Consider the following 20,641-nt stretch of genomic DNA (forward strand, 5'->3'; position numbering starts at 1 on the left):
CTACTTCCTGGGAATCCACAATAGTCTAAAAATACAGCAGCCAAGCTGCAGAGCCACAATTAGTAGAGCTGCTGTCCCAGGAAACCCTCGTCACATTTTGCTCAGATCAGAGAGCGGATTAACTTTGATGTCTGTCTGAACTCCGTGCGAGACACCACTGGTGGTCTGCTTCCTGCAAGCATTCAATCTTCACATGCAAGGCAAGAAGGAGGAAGTGCCGCACAGGAGCCCAAACCGACTTTTTTTTTCTCTTGGTGACTGAGATGAAAATATGCACCCTAGGACTCCTGACACATTTGATTTGCATCCCGTCTCCCTTCATCCCTTGAGCTCTCTCTCCCTTTGTGTGAATACCTTCCCAGACCCGAACCTCCTTTGGCATTCACAAACATTAGCACAGCTATGAAGCTCCAAGCCCTTCATCTCTGCTGTGTGTTGGAGGTAATTTTGGGCATTTCTTTATCTATTAGGGCTCCTAGTGGCATGCAACTGAAACTGACTCTGACTAACTGAAATCCAAAGTGAGTTTACTGGAAGCATATGGGGTGACCTGTAGAATACAACAAACAATTGAGAATCAGGCTGCAAGATGGGACAAGGAGGCAAGTGCACACCTAGGACCCCAGGCAAGTGGGAGATATGCCATAATCCTACCAGAACATGAGCAATGGAAGAAATCCACTGCAACAGTGCTGTCTGTCCTTGTGTCATCATCCTCATGATTCTTATTTCTAAGAGAAAAAGAACAACTGGGCCTGGTTGGAGCAACCCATACTCAGACAACATGGCTCACTGACTTTGCAAGTCAGTTTAGAGGAGTGGTAAGGGCCGGTCTCTGCAGCCAGACAGCATGGATTTGTATCCAGGTTCTGCCACTTACTAGCCTTGTGACCTTGAGCTAGTCCTTTTTCCATTGCTCCAGATTCGGCCCCTGCAATGGGGACACCTAGCTATGGGGGTTGGTGAGTACTGATGGTGTAAACCTGTCAGTGACTGGCACAGGGGAAGTGTTCTACAGCGTTGGTGTCAGTACTGCCAGGAATGCACAGGGCCCCTGGATTTACAGTCCAACCAAGAATGCCAAGATGAAAGGTCAGCCTCAGAAAAGAACCAGGAGGTATCATTAGCAGAGGCTGAGTGTCCAAAAAGTAATTACTATCCACAGCCAACACCTCTACCAGACTGTAGCCACCACGAGGACAACAGATTCTCCTCTCAATTCACTGTTGCATCCACCAGCACCTGGCTCGGTGAACCTCAGTCAGATATGCAAATACTGATCTGACTGCTTCCTTTTTGTGTTCCTGATCAACCAGCACAGGGCTTTGCCTGGAGTAGGCTCAAAATAAGTATTTGCTGATTGAATCTGTAGATCAATGGGATTCTCAGAAAGGGGAAGAACTTTGGGATCAGAGTTGTATCTGGTAGGAGTCAGTGGCAGGCAAGTGACAATATAATGATGCTAATATATCATTTATCTTGTCATTTGTACATGTCAATCTGTATGTGACATTTGTATAGATTATAGGTTGGCTGTTCACCAGGCTGATACCTCCGGTTCAACAAAAGGGGGCAGTGGAACCACCAGTTACTTGCCACACTGCCTTGGGGAGGGGGGTGGCTCATCTGTCTCATGTTGGTCTTGTTCCTGCCTTGGAGGCGCCACTGGTACCTCACAAGGACATCCTGGCACCCTTTGCACTGGCTTTAACACACTCTGTGGATAGGACTCAGTCAGCCATCTGCCAAGTGTGCTCACAAAGACAGTAGGATGTCATGGAAGAGCCTATCCGATTAGGAATCCTCAGAGTTCAGCCCTGGCCCTGGCTCAATCAATGGTGTGAGGTCTATGGTTCTCGGTGTTCTGATCTAAATAATAGGGTAATCCTTGATTTGGAGCTTGTGGAGGTGTTGAGCAAATGAAATCACACCCATGGTGATTTCATCTGGAACTCCTTCTGTTTTAAAAGACAGAAGCCAACTCAAACTGGCTTCAGTGAAGAGGGGACTTTATTGGCTCATGTTACTGAGAAATCTGTTTGGGGGCACAATTGGCTTCAGGTGCTCAAATGTAGTGTCAGCATCTGATTTCTCCCCAACTCTCAGCTCTTCTGCTGAGAGCTCTACTGTCCTCATTCTCAGTCTCCAAACGGTGGTCCCCAGCAATTCCAGGGTCTCACACCTTCAAGTTCAAATCCAACCTCCCAGCAGCTGCGATAGACTATGGTTGGCTTTATGTGGGTCATTTGGCTTGGAGGATGCAGCCACAGTGAACAATCAGAACTGAGTCCAGTGCCAATCAACCCCTGTGATGAGTAAGAGAGCTTGGTCAGGCTTGGTTGTATGGTTAACATTCAGAGCTGGAAAAGAGTAAGGGTTGGAGTTAGGGGGAGAAGGTCGAGTTTACCTCACAGATTGAGAATGGGAGAAGAGTGGTCTGCCAAAAGATATTTGGGGTACTATTAACAGAAAGAGAAGTGGATGCTGGAAGGCTAAAATGTGCACTATAACTGGGATTTTTTTTTGTTTATTTTTTTTTGGTTCCTTGGGTCTTCTTTGCTGCCTGCAGACTTTCTCTAGTTGCAGCAAGCGGGGGGCTACTCTTCATTGTGGTGCCCTGGCTTGTCATTGTGCTGGTTTCTCTTGTTGCAGAACACGAACTCTACAGCATGGGTTTCAGTAGCCGTGGTGCACAGGCATAGTTGCTCTGCAGCATGTGGGATCTCCCAGGACCAGGGATCAAACCTGTGTCCCCTGCACTGGCAGGCAGATTCTTAACCACTGGACCACCAAGGAAGTCCTATACCTGGGATTTTTATATCACGTGATATAAAGCATGCATTGCAGCCTCCCTCTTTGCCGTGAAGTCTTCTGTCTTCACCCCAAAAAGCTCCTGCAAGCGCCCAAGGACCAGCTGTCTCACCCTACTTCCTGGCTCTGAACTCCTGTAGCCCACAGGACCTTATCACTCACCAGCAACAGGCAGAGTTGGGTCATCAGTTATCTTATTATGTATATGGCCTTTCTCTTCATCCACTTGGCAGGATCCTGGAGAACAAGGGTCACATCTTATTCATCTTTGTGCCTCCCAAAGCACTTTGCCTGATGCTTGGGTCATAGAAGACTGTCCATAAACCTGCTGACAGATCAAACACCTAATTTACATGCTTCTGGAAGTATGGAAGTGAATAGTAGCTTGCTGCTGCTGCTGCTAAGTCACTTCAGTTGTGCCCGACTCTGTGCGACCCCATAGACAGAAGCCCACCAGGCTCCCCCGTCCCTGGGACTGTCCAGGCAAGAACACTCGAGTGGGTTGCCATTTCCTTCTCCAATGCATGAAAGTGAAAAGTGAAAGTGAAGTCGCTCAGTCGTGTCCAACTGTTAGCGACCCCATGGACTGCAGCCTACAAGGCTCCTCCATCCATGGGATTTTCCAGGCAAGAGTACTGGAGTGGGGTGAATAGTAGCTTGATTCAACTACAAAACTACCAAAACAGGAAATCTGTGCCCTCTACACCATTTCTGAAGGATGGCAGATAATTTCCTGAACTAATACTGATGCTGGGGTCAAGATTTGCTGGGATCTTCTTTGCTCCGTAGCCCCCAGTAGCTGGTATCATTCTTTTTTTAAAATAAAGGATTGAGTGAAGGCCCAAGGAATCTTAGTGTCAGCTGCCAGTACCCCTGGTGGGTCCTGTGCCAGCAGAGCAGACATAGAAGCCTGGAGGATGGCAATCATAGGAAGAGGAAGCAGATGTCTGTCCTCAGTGGCTCCCACCTCAGGCAACAAGGCAGAGCCCCAAGGTCCCTTCAGTGGGACTGGCTGCTGGCTCCCTGCCCTGTGCTGATCTCTGTTCACTCTCTATCCTCATCCATAACCCTGACATCCAGCAAGGGGAAGGAGAAAGGAGGACATGGAAAATCAGTCGGAAAAGATCTGCTTGTAGCTTGGACGTTGAAATAACATTCCTCCCGGGTTAATCTTTGTCTGAAGCTCCTGTGGTTCCGATTTCAGAATCCCTTGCAGGCCTTCTTGGCCAGGCATTTTGCACTTTTGTCTCTAATCCCCTCAAATCGTCCTTTAGGCCAAGTGACTTGTCCAAATCCGCGCAGCCAAGCCAAAATTCCCTCACCTTTAAAAGATACGGAGAAGGAAACGGCAATCCACTCCACTATTCTTGTCTGGAGAATTCCACGGACAGAGGAACCTGGCAGGTTATAGTCCATAGGGTCGCAGCGAGTCAGACACGACTTAAGTGACTTAGTAAAAGATACGAGGATTAAATCAACGGGCTATAGAGATCCTCCACCTCCTGTTAGTGTGAAGCTTCCCCGGTGGCTCAGAGAAGGATATGGCAACCCACTCCGGTATTCTTGCCTGGAAAATCCCATGGACGGAGAAGCCCGGTAGGCTATACAGTCCACGGGGTCGCAAAGGGTCGGACACGACTGAGCGACTTCACTTCACTTCACCTCCTAGTGTAGTGAGGAAAATCAAATCAGTTGCGGGGAAAGAACCAAGAAGTTAGTAAAGGAGGGAGTGGTAGACGAGGTCAGAAGAGCGGTGGGTGGGGCAGCTGAGAGAAAAATTAGGCTTGGCGGGTAGCGACTGGGGGAGGGACTGGGAACCGAGAGCAATGAGCAATTAATCCTCCACTCTTAATAGCGGTTGGCTCTCGCTGGGCGCTAAGCGATGCCGGGACAACCGGGGAGGCGGTGCGCCGGGCCTGAGGCCCCGCCCAATCTCTCCTAGCCCCACCCACCCCTAGGCCCCGCCTCTGATCCCACCCCTGCTCCCACCTCGCTCTGCCTCGGCCCAGCCCCAACTTCTAGCCCCGCCCCCAAGGCCCGGAAGCGAAAGCTGTTCCTCCTCTTCCGAGCGGGGTCACGGCCCAGCCGGCGGGAGCCGGGTTTGGAGAGTCCCGGGCAGTAGGAGAATCCGGGTAGCCCCGGCTGGAGCCATGTCCCGGAACCTGCGCACTGCTCTCATTTTCGGCGGCTTCATCTCACTGATCGGCGCCGCCTTCTACCCCATCTACTTCCGGCCCTTAATGCGGCTGGAGGAGTACAGTGAGTGACTTCTGACCCCACGCGGCGTCCCGGCCCCGGTGACAGTGATCTCTGACCCCACGCGGCCGACTGGCCCTAGTAACCCCCCGCTTTCCCTCATCATCCCCACGTGGGGCCATGGACAGAGGTTGGTTCACGAGTCAGCGAGACCCGGGTTCGACTTTGGCTGTGTGCACTTTCGTGACCGGGGTCAAGTGACTCAGCCTCTGAGACCTTCACCGTCCTCAGTAGTAGTAATCTGTGTTTGTGTGTGTGCGCGCGGGCGCGCGCGCGTTCGTGCGTGCTGGGTCTCTCAGTCGTGTCCAGCTCTTTGCTATCCCGTAGACTGTAGCCCGTCAGGCCACCCTGACCATGGAATTTTCCAAGCAAGAATATTGGAATGGGTTGCCATTTCCTACTGGGATCGTCCCAATCCAGGGATTGAACCTGCGTCTCTTTTGTCTGTATAATATGTTTAAAATTGCCTGGCATCTGATGAGACTCAAAGGTGGTAATAAAAGCAGTTGACATAGTAGGTCAACACTAAATCCTAGTTCATACTGGTATTGACTGGAGGCTTTATAATGTGTCTTCATTAAGCACGTTGCCAAGATCTCCTGGAGAAGGAAATGGCAACCAGCTTCATTAGTTGTCTTGAGAATCCCAGGTACAGAAGGGTCTAGGGAGCCCCAGTCCATGGGGTCACAAAGAGTCGGACACGACTGAGCAACTAATACTGGATCACTTAATTTATACAACCTCATTTTGAGGCAGGTTATTATTAAGTGTTTTATGGATGGGAAGTCTCAGAGAGGCTGTATTACATGCCCAAGGACACACAGCTAGTAAGTGGCAAGAATAATATTCCAACTTCTGCCTTCGTTTCCGGGCCTTCTTCCACACCCTGAAGCTGGGAATGGTGATATTGTGGGAGGGATGGCCCCTCATTATCCTGAGCTTGAAGGTGTTTTTATTTCCACTTCATTTCCACTCCCAAAGATGTCATTGAGCGGACATGTTTCGAACCTGAACTGTTAACCTGGATTTTTGAGTTTTTCCTCTCCTTTCTCCTCAAATCTTTCTTTTCACATTCTGCTGTCTTCCTTGGTTTTAAGCCGGCTGCTCACATGACAATGGCGAATATCCTGGGAGTAATTTTCTTCCTTAATCATTCAAGTCCTATCATTCTAAAAGCCAAACTCTCCTTCCTTGAGACCTATACCTCAGCAAGGATTAGCACTTTGATACATCTGAAACCATCTGTCAGAGAGAAAATATCAGGCATTAGAGGCTCATTTTGTTCTCCAGGAAACCTGAATCATCCTGAAGATGGAAGAGGGCCAGACTTGCCCCTTGAGAATATTAGCGGAGGCTGAAAGCTTGGCGATCTAAAGCCGAAAGCTCCGTGTAAATGCTCTGCCCATTACAAATGCTACAACATTTTGTTTCTGAGACAGAGCGTTTTAAGCACACACTCAGATTTCCTTGCAGCTTCTTTTTTATCACCCGGTATTGAAATGGTCTCTGCATTCTGCCTTCCAGCCTGTCTCTGTGCACCCGTGTGTGGGGTAAATAAAAATGGGGTTGAGTGAGGCCTTGCATAATCTGTGTTATCCCTCCTTATAGAATCCTTGCTTCACTCTTTTTTATGATAGCCTCTAGAGTTGAACTTGAGTCAAGAGGGTCTGCTTTGGATCCCCCTAGCAAAGTTTCAGTCTAGGAAGACTAGAGCAGTGGTTTTTCAACTAGCGGTGATTCTTGACTCCCAGGGACATTTGGTTCTCTATGGAGACATTTTTGCTTGTCACAAAATGGGTGCCATGGGGTAGGGTGGGGTGGGTGAGTGTGCCGCTGGCATCTAGCACATAGAGGCCAGACTCCTAAAGTTTGTGCAACATGTAGGACAGCCGCCCATAAGAAAGAATTACCCAGCCCGACATGTGAATGGTGCCGAGATTGAGAAACCCGCCTCTGGTTCAGGGTGTGGGTTTGTGCTGTCTCCCAGCAACAGTCTTACAGGTCCATAGACTATGGTTATCTGAGTCACTTTAAGACAGACAAATTAGGCCTTTTAAGTGAGCACTGAGTGTGTGGCTACAATATCAGCATTTTTAAATGTGTAAGGCAGTCACCACCTGCCCACATTTCTGGTTCAATTTTAATTAATTTGGACACTCTTATCTGAGTTATAACTGAGTCCTTAAACAGGTAAATGATACTGTATAGCTGATATGTATTGAAAATGGATTATATGTCTGACACTCTTCCAAGCACCTTTTCTATATTAACCCATTTGGTGCAAATAGCAACCTTTTATGGTAGTTGCTATGTGATCATCATCCCCATTTTATACATGGACAGACTGGGGTATAAAACAGTTAACTTGTACAAAAACCCACAACCAATGAGTCCCAGATTTGAACCAGTGCCATTCACTATTACACCAGGGCACCATACTGCCTCTCTAAGAGGATAGAGGGAGAAAGTCAGATGAGGGTCTAAGTCCCTTCCTAGAAGAGGATCTTAAGATGAGCTACTTAACCTCTCTGAGCCTGGCCTGTTTCCTCATCTGTAACAGTGAAATTGCAGGACTGAATTTACATGTTTTGGAGTGAATTAAATGAGATAAAAGGTGTAGAAATACTGATTTTTTATTTTTGTTTTGGTTGCTCGGTTGTGTCCAACTCTTTGCAACCCATGGACTGTAGCCCGCCAGGCTCCTCTGTCCATGGAATTTTCCAGGCAAGAATACTGGAGTGGGTTTCCGTTTTCTTCTCCAGGGGATCTTCCTGACCCAGGGATCAAAACTGTGTCTCCTGCATTCACAGATGGATTCTTTGCTGCTGAACCACCAGGGAAGTTCATATTTTTACATTAGGAATCCCGTAAAAACATTTCAAAAATAAGGAGCTCCAGGGGCAGGGAAGTGAGACAAGGAGATTTAAGCAGATGCTCAGACCCAGGTGAGGCGTTCGTGACCAGGTCATGGAGATGCACTGTGAGGCCGGAGCTTCGATTCGTTTCGGCACGTTCAGTTAGCATTTACTTGGCCTTCTTTCCATTTTTTAAAAACCTGTGTTTTAACAGCAGTGTGCCTGGCGCTGTTAGGTGCTGGATATATGTGGCTGGACGAGTCAGAGCTCTCCTCTCATGTCACCGCCCCACCCCTGTCCAGCCCCTCTCCTGCCACCCACGGCCTGTGCTCTGAGTTGTCTCCCTGCCCCACCAGCACCACAACCACCCCGCTCTCTACCCTGCAGCCACCCTGGTCTTTCTGGTTACACTATCGTTGCTTATCTACCTTCTTTGCATTTGTGGTCGAAGAATGCAGACCATGTGATTTTGATTCTTTGATGCTGGTCAGGATTTGCTTTGTGACTTGGTACAGGTCAGTTTTTGTGAATGTTCCCTGTATGCTTGGAATGAGGTATGTTCTCTTCTTTGGGGGCACAGAATTCTGTGTATGATGGTTCCAAATCATTCTTAATTCTATTACTTATATGTCTTGAGGCCATATTAGCTGTTGCTCACAATCCAGAATGTTCTGAAGAATTTTTTTTTCAATTATCATTATGTAAGAGTCCTCTTTATCCCCTAACATTCCTCCCCAATTCTGGTTTATCTAATATCATCATAGTTACCAGCTTTCTTTGGGTTAGTGTTTTCCTGGTATATATATTCTCTTATATTTAGCATTTATTTAAGTCTTTTAAGCATTTACTTAAGTCTTATAAGCAACCCAAACTGGGATTTTAAAAAAAAATCCAGTCTGATAATCTTTAAAATGTTGGATTGTTTTCCCTATCTTATGTTTTCTATTTAATCTTGTCTCTACTTTTTTTTCTGTCCTTTTCTGCTTCAAGGCTTCTTTATTTAATTTTCTTGCCCTCTACTAGTTTGAAAGTTTTACATTCTGTTTTTCTTTTTTTGGTTTGACAATTTAGAGCTAGTCAATATCTTTCAGTTCAGTTCAGTTCAGTTCATTCGCTCAGTCGTGTCCGACTCTTTGCGACCCCATGAATCACAGCACGCCAGGCCTCCCTATCCATCACCAACTACCGGAGTTCACTCAGACTCACGTCCATTGAGTCAGTGATGCCATCCAGCCATCTCATCCTCAGTCGTCCCCTTCTCCTCCTGCCCCCAATTCCTCCCAGCATCAGAGTCTTTTCCAATGAGTCAACTCTCCGCATGAGGTGGCCAAAATACTGGAGTTTCAGCTTTAGCATCATTCCTTCCAAAGAAATCCCAGGGTTGATCTCCTTCAGAATGGACTGGTTGGATCTCCTTGCAGGGATCTTTTTACCTCCTATGAAATAAACAAAGACCTTAGAAGGCCTTAGCTCTTGTTCCACACTCCCCACCCCTCCTGCCTTGTATTTCTTGCTCCCCAGACCGCTTAGGACCATCAGCGTTTTACTCAATCACTGATTGTTTCTCTAGACCACTTAAGACCATCAGCATTTTACACAGTCACTGATTGTCTCTCTTGACCCATATTCTTTATTCACTGATCTGTCTGTCTCACACCTTTCTAGTTTCAGTTTTCTTCATTCTGAAATACATCTTTGTGTCTCTTTGGTGAGAATTTGTAACTGGGAAAATACATGCGTGTGTGTCAGAAAATGTACAGAACTCCAGGTTTTCCACTGTGCCTGTTGAAAAACCTATTGTTGTGCCATTCGCTCTTAGATTTTGATCATCTCACTTGCTTATTTTAAAACACTTGAATAACCCTCTGCTGTCCTCAGAGTCCAGCTGGTGGAAAATCATTGAAATGTTTTAATCAGGAGAGCAAGGTGATCAGATTCAGCCTTTCCAGGCATCTCTGACTATATCTGGTGGAGCGGCCGGAAGGGCCAAGGTTGAAGGTAAGAAGGCCAAGACCCAGGCAGGCTGTGCTTCCTGTGACTTCAGGAGAAATGACGGTAGCCTGCTCCAGAGTGCCGGTGGTTATGGGACTGGGCAGAAGGACTGAGTTCAGGAGCCAGGTTTAAGAAATAAATCCTCTATAGGGATTTGTGACTGATTAGCTCAAGGGCAAGCAAGGGAGAGGAAGGAGACTGGCCCTCAGCTTTCTGGCTCCAGCAGTTGAAGAGATGTGGTGCTAGGCATTAAGGAATACATGAAGTCTGTTTGGGGGACGAAGGGACAGGCTGGTTCAGTTTGGGATGTATTGAGTGTTAGGTACCTGGATTTGCTCCTGGAGGTTTCCCCTAGGTGCTGGGATGTGCCAGTCTGGAGCCGAGCCACAGGGTCTGAGCTGGAGCTAGAGACGGCACATCTTCAGCATCAGATGGGAAGCAGAGTCACTGCAGCAGGTGGGGCTCCAGGCAGCATTCCGGGATTGAAAGCGACCCGCTGGTCCAGGACGGAATGCAGCTGAACACTGGCACTCGAAGGTCTGAAGGGCAAGTGGTCAGGGGAGGAGGGGCCTTCTAAGGAGACTGACAAGGATTGGCCAGAGTAAGGGCATTAAAACCGGAAGAGGCTGCAGTCATAAGCCCCAGGAAGATAGCTCTTCATGGCAGAGGGTGTGATCAGCAGGGCTTGGCTGCTTAGAGACAGTAAGGAAGATAAAACCTGAAAATATCCATTGGATTTAGCAAAAAGAAGGTGAAGCTCAGTGGCTATTTTGTTAAGAGTGCTTTCAGTGGTTTAACAGTGGGCAGAAGGCAGATTGCAGCGGATGAAGAGTAAATAATATATTAGGTTGACTGTATAAAGACATTGGGCTGTCTGAAGAGGAGAATGAGGAATTGTATTTGCAGCTGGTCGAGGGGGCTAGGGGAGCAGAGGTTCTGTTTTGTCTGGGAGCATTGGGGAGCTAAGAGGGTCTCTGGATAAAGAAGGCTGCTGGAGGAGGTGGGGGAATCTCGACGTCAGATGGAGGAGGAGCCTTGGGCCCAAGGCAGGACACTTCTCCCACCAGCTGAGGAGGACGGGTGGGCATGGATACAGCTCGACGGCGGTGTGACTTTGGGAGGTTGTAGGTCCTTCCTGGTCACCTTGGCTTCTGTTCTCGTTGTGACGCAGGAGGTCGGGTGACTACACGTGAGAGGCAAGACCCCAGGCAGACTGCCCCTGCTCCGGACGCATTCTTCCTCGGGCTTGGTGGTCCACCTCCACCAGCACTCCTGGCTTTGCTCTTTTGTTCCTGCCTTTCATCCACTCCTTCTTAGCCTCTCTTGTTGGGTCTTTTTCTTCTGAGCTTCCTTCATACCTCTGTGGTCCCCAGAATTCTGGGCAGACCCAAGGAGAAGCCCACAGTCCTTGGAAGGCCTGGGCAGACACCCAGTCCTTGACAAGGGGAGCAAGAGGCTGACAAGGAGCCCAGGCCATGTAGGGCCCAAGAGCCGAGTCACTGTGGGACCTTTCAGCTGGGCCAGCTTGACTGATGCTGGCTGGCCTGGATAGGGGGTAGGTAGGTTCCTGGGCCCCTTGTGAAATAAGCCTCAAGGCAGTAGAAAAGAGGCAGAAGGCCCCTTATGTAAAATAAAGCCAAGATCTTCTGTGATTTAAAAGCAGACAGGCCACTATTGCAAGACTGCCATCTTGAATTTCATCTTGACATTCAGTGTGATCTTCAGCTCTTTAACTCAGCCAGACTTTACCAAGTGTTAGGTAGCATACAAAGTCAGTTCGACTCGTGGTAGCTGATACTGAAATGAGCCCCGGGAGATGGCAATTGTCAGTCCGAAACCAGAGTGTTCAATTAGTTCTGCAGTCCTTCTGCAGGGGAGTCCGGATGTTACGTGGTTTGTGGGAAGAGCCCATGTTTAGGGAAGCGTGCAAGTGATACAGCTTGAAGCCTGATTGCCTTTTGTCTTAGAACCAGTCAGGGATCCTGAATGTAGCCTTTTAAAAATAACAGCATTTCAAGGCAACCTATGAAATGAGACAAAATAAGATCATTTCCTGTGATCCTGTACATTTTTAACTAACTTTAATTAGATGTGGAGAAGCATAAAACCATAGGGTTTTGCCAGGAAACTTGTGCTCATTCAGCCCCCACGTTTAGGGGCCTTGTTCAGGGTCACTTAGCACGTTCATTTGGAAAAGGCAATGGCACCCAACTCTGGTACTCTTGCCTGGAAAACCCCATGGATGGAGGAGCCTGGTGGGCTGCAGTCCATGGGGTTGCTCAAGAGTCGGACACGACTGAAGCGACTTAGCAGTAGCAGCAGCACATTCATTGCTGGGTAAATACTCGACCCGAACTCCCCAGCCTTGTCTGCTGCTTAATGAAGCCCAGTTTCACCTGCATTTAGGACAGAGGAGTGTCTGCCAGCAAAGCCAAGGTGGAAGAACCATGACCCCTCAATTTTTCCTCTCTCCTTGTGCCCCCATCCACAGTGTGTGATAGTTGGAGCAGGCCTGTGAGAAGTCACTTGATGAGGAATACCTCTTACCTTAAAAGGGCGTTTTCCCTATTCCATGGCAAGTGCTCAGAATATGCTTTTTATTCCTTTCACCTTGAGTAAAATGAATTGCACAGACTAAAGTCTTTTTTTCTAACAGGCCTTACAAAGCTGCCTGGATTTCATCACACACCATGGTGAGAAACAGAGGTGTTCCTAGCATTGGGAGGAGCCCGTGCTTCTGGTGGCCCCTTGGTGCCCTCAGCCACTGGCTCACACTCCCTCCCATGGCACACACATCCAGCCTGGGTCACCCCGCAGACTGCAGCAAAGTGGGAGCACTAGAAAAGTACTTTTTCATTTTATATTTGCTATTTTTAAAAGAGACTTTGAATTAATCATCATGAAATAGTGTTGTTGGACTTCCTTATACTTGTTTTGTAGTTGTGTTTTTTTGTTGTTAAAAAAATGCAAATGACAGAGAAAATCTAAGAATAGTAGAATGAATCCCTTTATGTCCTTCACCTAGATTTACCAGTTGTTAACATTTTGCCACATTTGCTTTCTCTTCCAAAGTGTATGTGACAGGTCTGTACACACATACATACATAGAAATACGTGTATGTTCACAGATTATACACATATTACTGTTACTGTTATTTTGCTGAACCATTTGAGAGTTAGGTAGCAGGCCTTGTGAGCTTTGATACCTAAAACATCAGCATGTATTTCCTGAGCACAGGGACATTCTCTTACATAATCACAGTTATCTAATCCAGGAAATTTAATGTTGACACAATGCTTTTATGTAATATACAGTCCCTATTCAGATGCTGACATCTGGCCAGTTACCTCAGGTGGTGAGTTGCTTGTATTTTAACTGGTTCATTGGCAGGAGGAGATGGAGAGGGTATTCTTGAGGTGGTGGTCTCACTGCAGAGGGTCCCGAGGTGAGATTCTGCATGTGCTTTTAGGCTTTTGTCTGCTAGTGCTCCCCAAGAGCACCGTCCCTGACAAGACCGCTGAGGGGCTGGTGCATGGTGTGCTGCGTCCATCTGCTGTGAACGTTAAATAAAGTAATAAGTCACACAGATTTCACAGTATGGACATTTAATATAAGGATGGGTTTAAGACTGTAAAAAGTCTTAAACTTTAAAACTTAAAAAAGTCTTAAAAGGTGGGTTTAAGACTCTTTTGCTACCGTACAAAAATGAGCCCATCTGCGTGAATTACTAAGTTCTGAATAATATAACTAAGGATCCTCGATTAAAACTGCATATCAGCTCACTGCCTTAGCACCAGGGGGCAGAGTTGGGCTTGCTGAGACACTGGAGAGGGGACTTATCTAACTGACATTGCAAAGCTCCTAGCCCAGTGCTGCGTATTTGCATTTTAATCATTTCACTCCTGATAGAAATATGCTTACTACCGAAAAGTCAGTAATTAGCTTATCCTGATTTGCCCACACAGTTAAACCCCTGACTTCTGTATTGCCCTTTACCTGAAGCCCAGAGACGTCTGCTATTTCTCTAATGACAGCAAAATAGACACCTACTATCAGCTTCATCAGGACGTATTTGCTGAGTCCCGAGGGGCCAGTTTGTTTGCCTTTAAGCATATCCCACATTCACAAATAAAGTGTCTTTGTGTCATATTGTGAATTTATATAAGACTGTTTTGGTCTTCAAGGACTATGGAACATTAATGGATAAAAGAACCAGGGTTTGTAGATAGGATGCTAATACCAGTTATCACTTAGTAAGAACTAGTTCTACAAATCAGTTTAAATTGCCCGTCCAAGCCAAAAACAGAGGTGGTTGCATAAGGACAAGGATTATAAAGAGATTATGGTCTGTTTAAAATAAATCCTCAGCTTCTTTCCAACCTCATTAGCAATTAGCAAGGAAGTGTAAAGACAGGGATTTCTTTCTCTTCTCTTGGTTCTCTATTGCAGTGTAAGAGGTGAGAACACAATTAGGCATTCTGTTGTCACCGGAAGTCAGCTTCTTTTGATGCTTGGCAGACTGCCAGTTTCTTTGGCTTTGTACAACCTGCCTCTTGTAGAACGTGTTCTGGTACACCAGGCTATCTGATTCTCTTAAATCTGGACATCTAGAATGCTTTCGGGCAATCAAGTGTTTTTTTTTTAAAAAACTTATCTCTTCCTTTTTCCGTAATACTGGAGAGTGGACCTTTTAGGTATGAAAAATGATACCTATTTTTGTTCCTGGCACTATTGATGACAGTGTAGTCTTGTACTAGTTGGCATTTTCTAAGAGCATGTTTGAGACACATCTATACTTGGAGACTTACATGGTGACAGCATGGTGGGGCTCAATCCTACAGGGATTCAACTTCTTAGGAAATAAGATGGTCTTTTGTGTTGAGTTATTTTAGAAAGTCTGACACCTTCAGGCTCTATTATCACCCACTGTAGATGGAAGACATCCTTTGGCATCTCTTGGTCCATAGGGACTTGGTTGTCATTTACCTGCTATTTCAGAGAGGCCCAGTGAAACTGTCACCATTGTCTATAAGGGGCTTCTTTGTGCTGTATCTTCTCTGTCTCACTTAGAATTGGATGTCAAGATTCAGATGATCCCTACTGCCCAGTGTTTTAGTTGCCAAAGCAAAACTTAGCATTGATAAAACCTCAGATAGGTCACTTAGGATTGACTTTCCGTCGTATCACCAGAGAAGCAAGTTTGATCAATATTCGATTTGGCAACACCCTGTTTCTTTTAACTTTGTGAGAATCCAGAGGCCAGAATAAAGCAAATGGCCTAATATTAAAGAAGAGTTAAATATGGATTTAAAAGAAACACTCTTAGCCTGATTAAAACAGAGGTTTGATTACAGCACTTAATTACTGTAATATACTAGTAAACATCCTTTGGCTCCAAGTCTTTCTGCTGAAAAGCCACGATTTGTTTGTCAAGATACTTAAAATAATAAGTGTTTTTACAGCCCTTGGGTTTATTTGAAACCACTTAGAAAGATGTGTCAGAGTGCTTGAAGCCCACAGACATAAAATGCCCAGTTTCTCTTGGCCCTCGCCTGTTGGACATCTCCAAAGAGATCAGCTAAGCTGCTGTCACTAGAACGCGCTTACTAATTGGTGCAGCACCTGCAGTCAATTAGGGAAGCTTCAATTATCCAAACCAAAGCCACCCACCCAAAGATTAATTTTCTGCTCTATTTCCTATCAAAAACATAGCATATTTAGCTCTAGGCCTTCAATGGAGTACATTTTAGGCACAAACTGCATCGTTTTCTTGTTAATTGTACTTGTTCCATCAATTCAACAGCCCTGCCCTCATCGCATCACACCCACTAGTTCTTTCAAAATTGTTCTTTTTCTGTTGTTTTTGTTGCCTTTCCAAACTGCTGATATCACCGAGAAAAGATATTCATTGGGAGTTTTTCTTCTGAAGTATGGCTTGCTTGCTTTCCCTGAAAATATCCAGTCTTTTTGCTTGATAGGGTCCAACTTCCATTACCTAAAGGCTCTGGGCAGTGGCAGCTCTGAATTTAATAGCACTCAGATATATTGTTCTCTTATTGTCCCATGTAGATACAAAGAGTTCCACCATTCTGCCCCCCACCCCCTCTCTAAAGAGTAATTTTTCTGTTGTGTTTCTCAGAGAAGGAACAAGCCATAAATCGAGCTGGTATTGTTCAAGAAGACGTGCAGCCACCAGGTAAACTTAAAAATCAAGACAAAAATCTCATGTGAAATACTGCATTGTTGGGGGGAGGTATGTGCTTTGCAGAGAAATCTTTTTCACTTTGAGGCTAGATTGTGATTGTGTTATAATTTTTCAGCAGTTGCCATTTTAGAGGTTGCCACCCTAAGACTTCCTCTTAATATTTCACTCCGGAATAGTTTTTGCAAGTTTGCATGTTTCTGTTGAGTTTGATAAGTGGGCATAAACATGTAACAAGTGTGCAATTAAGTATGAAGCATAAATAGCTGTTTTGCAGACTTATTTACCAAGCACCTATTTAAACACTACCCTCATGGGAAAATACTGTTTACTTGTGAGCTATTTTAATTGACGCAGGATTCTGCTTTGTACAGAAGCTCAGAAGTTCCCTTTATGGCTGAATGGTTAGTTGCTTTGAGACAATCCAAGTTGGCTGAGAATGAGCGGTTTCTAGCTTATTAGCCAAAACTCTTGTGGCAACGGTCTTTTTTTAATTTATTTTTTAACTAGGCCAGATACATATCTCCCTACTGTGGGGCAGTTTCTGAGCCATTTAAAAATCTCTCTTGGCTGCCACGGCTGCCCAGCCGTTCCATTCTAGGGTTCCGGCAGCTTGCCCGGACTACCTCAAACTCCGAGAAATTGCACGACTCCATTCTGATGTCATCCTCTTTGTTTGGGGTTGAGGGAAGTGATAGGAAATTTTAAAATGAATCCTGTTTTTAACTCATGTTTCTTTCTATAGGGTTGAAAGTGTGGTCGGATCCATTTGGCCGGAAATGAGACTAACACCACCTCTAATTATGAAAGTAGACAGAGACTTCATGCTTTCAGTCCTGCAGCAAGTGCAATAAGCCACCTGGCTAGAGAACACCGGCTGGAGCAGAAAACTCTAGCAGGCCATAAAGAGTCCTGTGCCTGAGGATCACGTCCCTTCTTAAAAGAGCCCTGGAACAAATCATACTATTAGGAGGGTTTTCATGACTTGGTTTCCTTTCTAAAAATGAAGCTGTCTCACTCAGCTGGGCTTGAAGGCTATCTACATATTATTCAGTCTCTACCTCTTAGCCAGCCAAGCTGTGATATGAATACAGGCAACCAGTAGACTGGGGAAGATTCTAGACTGTTTTGCCATCCTCCAAATAGGAAATTTCAGGGGAAAACTACCATACTGAGCAGCCTCATAGGGCTCTTTGAAAATGTTAAAGTTGATAAAACTCTTTGAGGACAAGGTACATTGTACTCTTTAAGAATAAATAGTTCAGCTCAACTATCTCATTAGCAAGGTTGCTGCATGTTGAGAAATAAATTTGAAGCAAACTAAATGGGTCTGCATGCCTATTAAAAATCATTGTTGAATTGACTGAAGTGAAAATGTGTATATTAAAATGATTTCTCTTACTTCATAATAGTATAAGTTTTTTTGTAAATCCTTTTTTATAGGCTCATTAATTATACCAAGAAGTACTGTTTGACTGAATTATATTTGACCAGACATTTGACTATGTGGTGTTTGTCAAGTAAAAATCTTAGCGGTAAATAGCAAATATGTTGAGACAAATGTTTATTGAATACAATTCTCTACCAGATAGCTCGCCACGTGCTGCAGAGATGAGCATGAGAATACTTGTTTCCTTCTCTGGTCTCTGTCTGACCTGTTACCTAGATTCTGTGCTTTCAAAAAAGACACATCTTTTTCATTTTTGGATTCCCCCAGAGTGCCTTGCACATTGCTGTGTGCTCTCTTTTAGATGAGCTGCCTGATGACATAATTTTATTATTGTGAACTGGGAGTAGGCCTAATAGAATACTGGCATAATTATGTTAATTACTGTCAGAAAGAAATAAGATTGATAGTTCCAAAGTCATCGTTTCTGGTCAGCATTCCTTAACATTTAATTGACTCATAGTTAACAACCCAATAAAAGAAGTTGACTCAATCGGGGTACATTTAACCACTCTTTTCCTTGGAGGGGGCACCAGGAGGTGTGACTTAAGAATCAAGCATCCTGTGGGTGCTTAATTGAGATTTCTCTGTGACTGAGGCCAGTGCCTGTACCATCTGCTTTGGAAGATACCCAGCTGAAATGACTGCGTCTGAGCATCATAGATGACAGGGGCCTCAATGGCCTGTTTGTCGGCTGGAACAGACTCAGTTTAGTCTGAGTGGGCTCTTTGTCCTGGCCTTGACCCTGCCCTTGGTCTACCTTTTTGCAGAGATTAAAGAGGTTTTCTGTCCTGCTCATCTGCCTTGATGTTTATAAAAAGGATCACTCTTGATGTTATCAGAGGTGTAGTGTCAGACTGTGTTGCCCACACTTGACAGAAGCCCAGGTTGTAGGAGATGGTACTTAATGAGGGTTGAATAAGGCCTGGTAGTTCATCCATCGGAGAAGGCAATGGCACCCCACTCCAGTACTCTTGCCTGGAGAAGCCCATGGGTGGAGGAGCCTGGTGGGCTGCAGTCCATGGGGTCGCGAAGAGTCAGACACAACTGTGCGACTTCCCTTTCACTTTTCACTTTCATGCATTGGAGAAGGACATGGCAACCCACTCCAGTGTTCTTGCCTGAAGAATCCCAGGGACGGGGGAGCCTGGTGGGCTGCCGTCTATGGGGTTGCACAGAGTCGGACACGACTGAGGCGACTTAGAAGCAGCAACAGCAGCAGTTCATCCATGCCACTCCCACATGTGGCTTCAGGGTAACAAGGAAAGCACTCGAAAGGGGATCTTAGTCACAGTCATATACAGTTAAGAAACAGAGTCATTAAGTTCATTTGCTTCTCATTTCACAATTTCCAAGAGAGACATAACATTTCCCAAATGTATTTGATCACAGAACATTTTTTACCAGTTATCTTCTGGGCCTTGTGACTTTTGGGGACATTCGCCAAATAGTCTCATGACCCTTTATCACTTGAAAATTTTTGAGAACTCCCAAGTGTTTTTTGTTAAGTGGATTGTATCTACAGATGCTTAATTTATTAGAAATTAAAACAATTTTTTAATATTTAAAAATATCCATAGGAGACCTAAAGTACATGACATTTTTGTGTGAAAAATTTTATTTTGCAAAATAAAGTAATAAGCAAATTTCTTTAATGCCTGGCTTAATAGAAGATTTCAGATTCTCGTGTCTAATTCTGCGTCTGATCTGTTGCTGTATCACATGTCATCTGACCTCTGGAAAACTACACCCTCATAAAAAGGCTAAAAGCCTTTGGTAGGATTGTAAAAATATTTTTGATCATGCAATACCCCTAGGATCCTAGAGACCCCTCCAGGTACCTGAACCACACTTTGAGTCTAGTTTATTTTTTTTCTTGGTCTTACACCTTTGGAGAAACATGTATCTGGTTGCATTAGTTCTCTCAGAGTTGCCTGTTGAGGGAAGTTATAACCGGAGGGGAGTAACATAAAGTTTCCTTTGTTGTTGCCAATTGAAGTTGTTGGATCCTTCATTTTCAATGTCAGACAGTATCCTCTTGAGGAAGACTGGTTGACTTTTTTAAAATCTCAGCACCAGAAATAGCCATACTGCTGAACAGTTGGTACATTTATCCTGTGAACATTGATTTGTGTAACTTGTTTCCCTCTTTGTATTGGCTGATAGGAGGCTCGACCACATTTGTGGTCCAACTTTTTGAAAAGTACCTTGTGGAATGTATTTGAGCCATTACATTCCCTTTGTTCTTTTTTCCTCTGAGCTTATTTTCATTTCTGCTTTCTCACTTAGTTTTCCATTTTATATTGTATGTTAGACCGGTCATTTTAAAATGAGCTGGAGCACAGTGGTTATTTAATTGAAAACACACTTAATAATCTGTTAAGGAAAAATGATGTAAATTCACAGATAATGTGGAATATTAAAGGGCCTTAAACAAGGTTCAGGGTAACTTCTGACACTGGGTACATGTAAACCCTGTGTCCCTGCAGTTCTACTATTTATTTATGCAGTAGAAATGCATTTGTAAAGCCACCAAGAGGCATGGACTAAAACCCAGCAGCTCTGGAAACTCCCCAAATGCCCATCCACAGTACAAAGAGTAAACTGATACAGTCACACAATAGACTACAATACAGCAATGAGAATGAACAACAATGCAATGAATCTCACAAGCGATGCAGAATGAACAAAAGCAAGCTGCAAGAGTACTTTGAGATTCCATTTAGATAAAGAATAGGAACAGGGTAAATTAAGCCATGGAATTGGGATTCAGGGTAGAGACTGCTCATAGGAAGAAGCAGTGGGGTAGTGACTGGAAAGAGATACAGGAGGTCTTCAAGGCACTATGTTCTATATATATTTTTTTTTATTTGGATGCAAGTTACATGGGTATAGTGAGATTTTGAATACTTCCTTGAGCTGCCCAATTTCACTTTTATAAATGTATGCCGTGCAGGAAACTTTCCAGAGAACCACATGGTCCAGGAGGAGGAGCACAGGGTTCAGGAAGGATGACAAAACTTCCCCTTTGTTGTTGGGGTGTTAGGAATACCATATGCAAGGTACCTAGTGAATGC

General features: G+C 45.0%; 2 long non-coding RNA genes across 3 annotated transcripts; one reads left to right on the plus strand and one right to left on the minus strand.

Annotated features, from left to right (window-relative positions):
- Positions 1-2,183: 2,183 nt before the first annotated feature.
- Positions 2,184-4,266, minus strand: LOC128050096 (uncharacterized). Of its 2 annotated transcripts, none has more exons than XR_008199612.1 (3): positions 4,134-4,266; positions 2,974-3,139; positions 2,184-2,306 (listed from the first exon to the last, which is right to left on the minus strand). It is a non-coding gene; the product is annotated as an uncharacterized LOC128050096 (long non-coding RNA). The 2 variants fall into 2 exon arrangements; XR_008199613.1 differs by having other exon boundaries at positions 2,227-2,360.
- An 848-nt stretch (positions 4,267-5,114) lies between these two features.
- Positions 5,115-17,526, plus strand: LOC128049578 (uncharacterized). The gene is made up of 3 exons (XR_008199594.1): positions 5,115-5,197; positions 16,055-16,111; positions 16,863-17,526. It is a non-coding gene; the product is annotated as an uncharacterized LOC128049578 (long non-coding RNA).
- The last annotated feature ends 3,115 nt before the right edge of the window (positions 17,527-20,641 follow it).

The sequence above is a fragment of the Budorcas taxicolor genome, chromosome 6, assembly GCF_023091745.1.
Source record: "Budorcas taxicolor isolate Tak-1 chromosome 6, Takin1.1, whole genome shotgun sequence".
NCBI lineage: Eukaryota > Metazoa > Chordata > Mammalia > Artiodactyla > Bovidae > Budorcas > Budorcas taxicolor.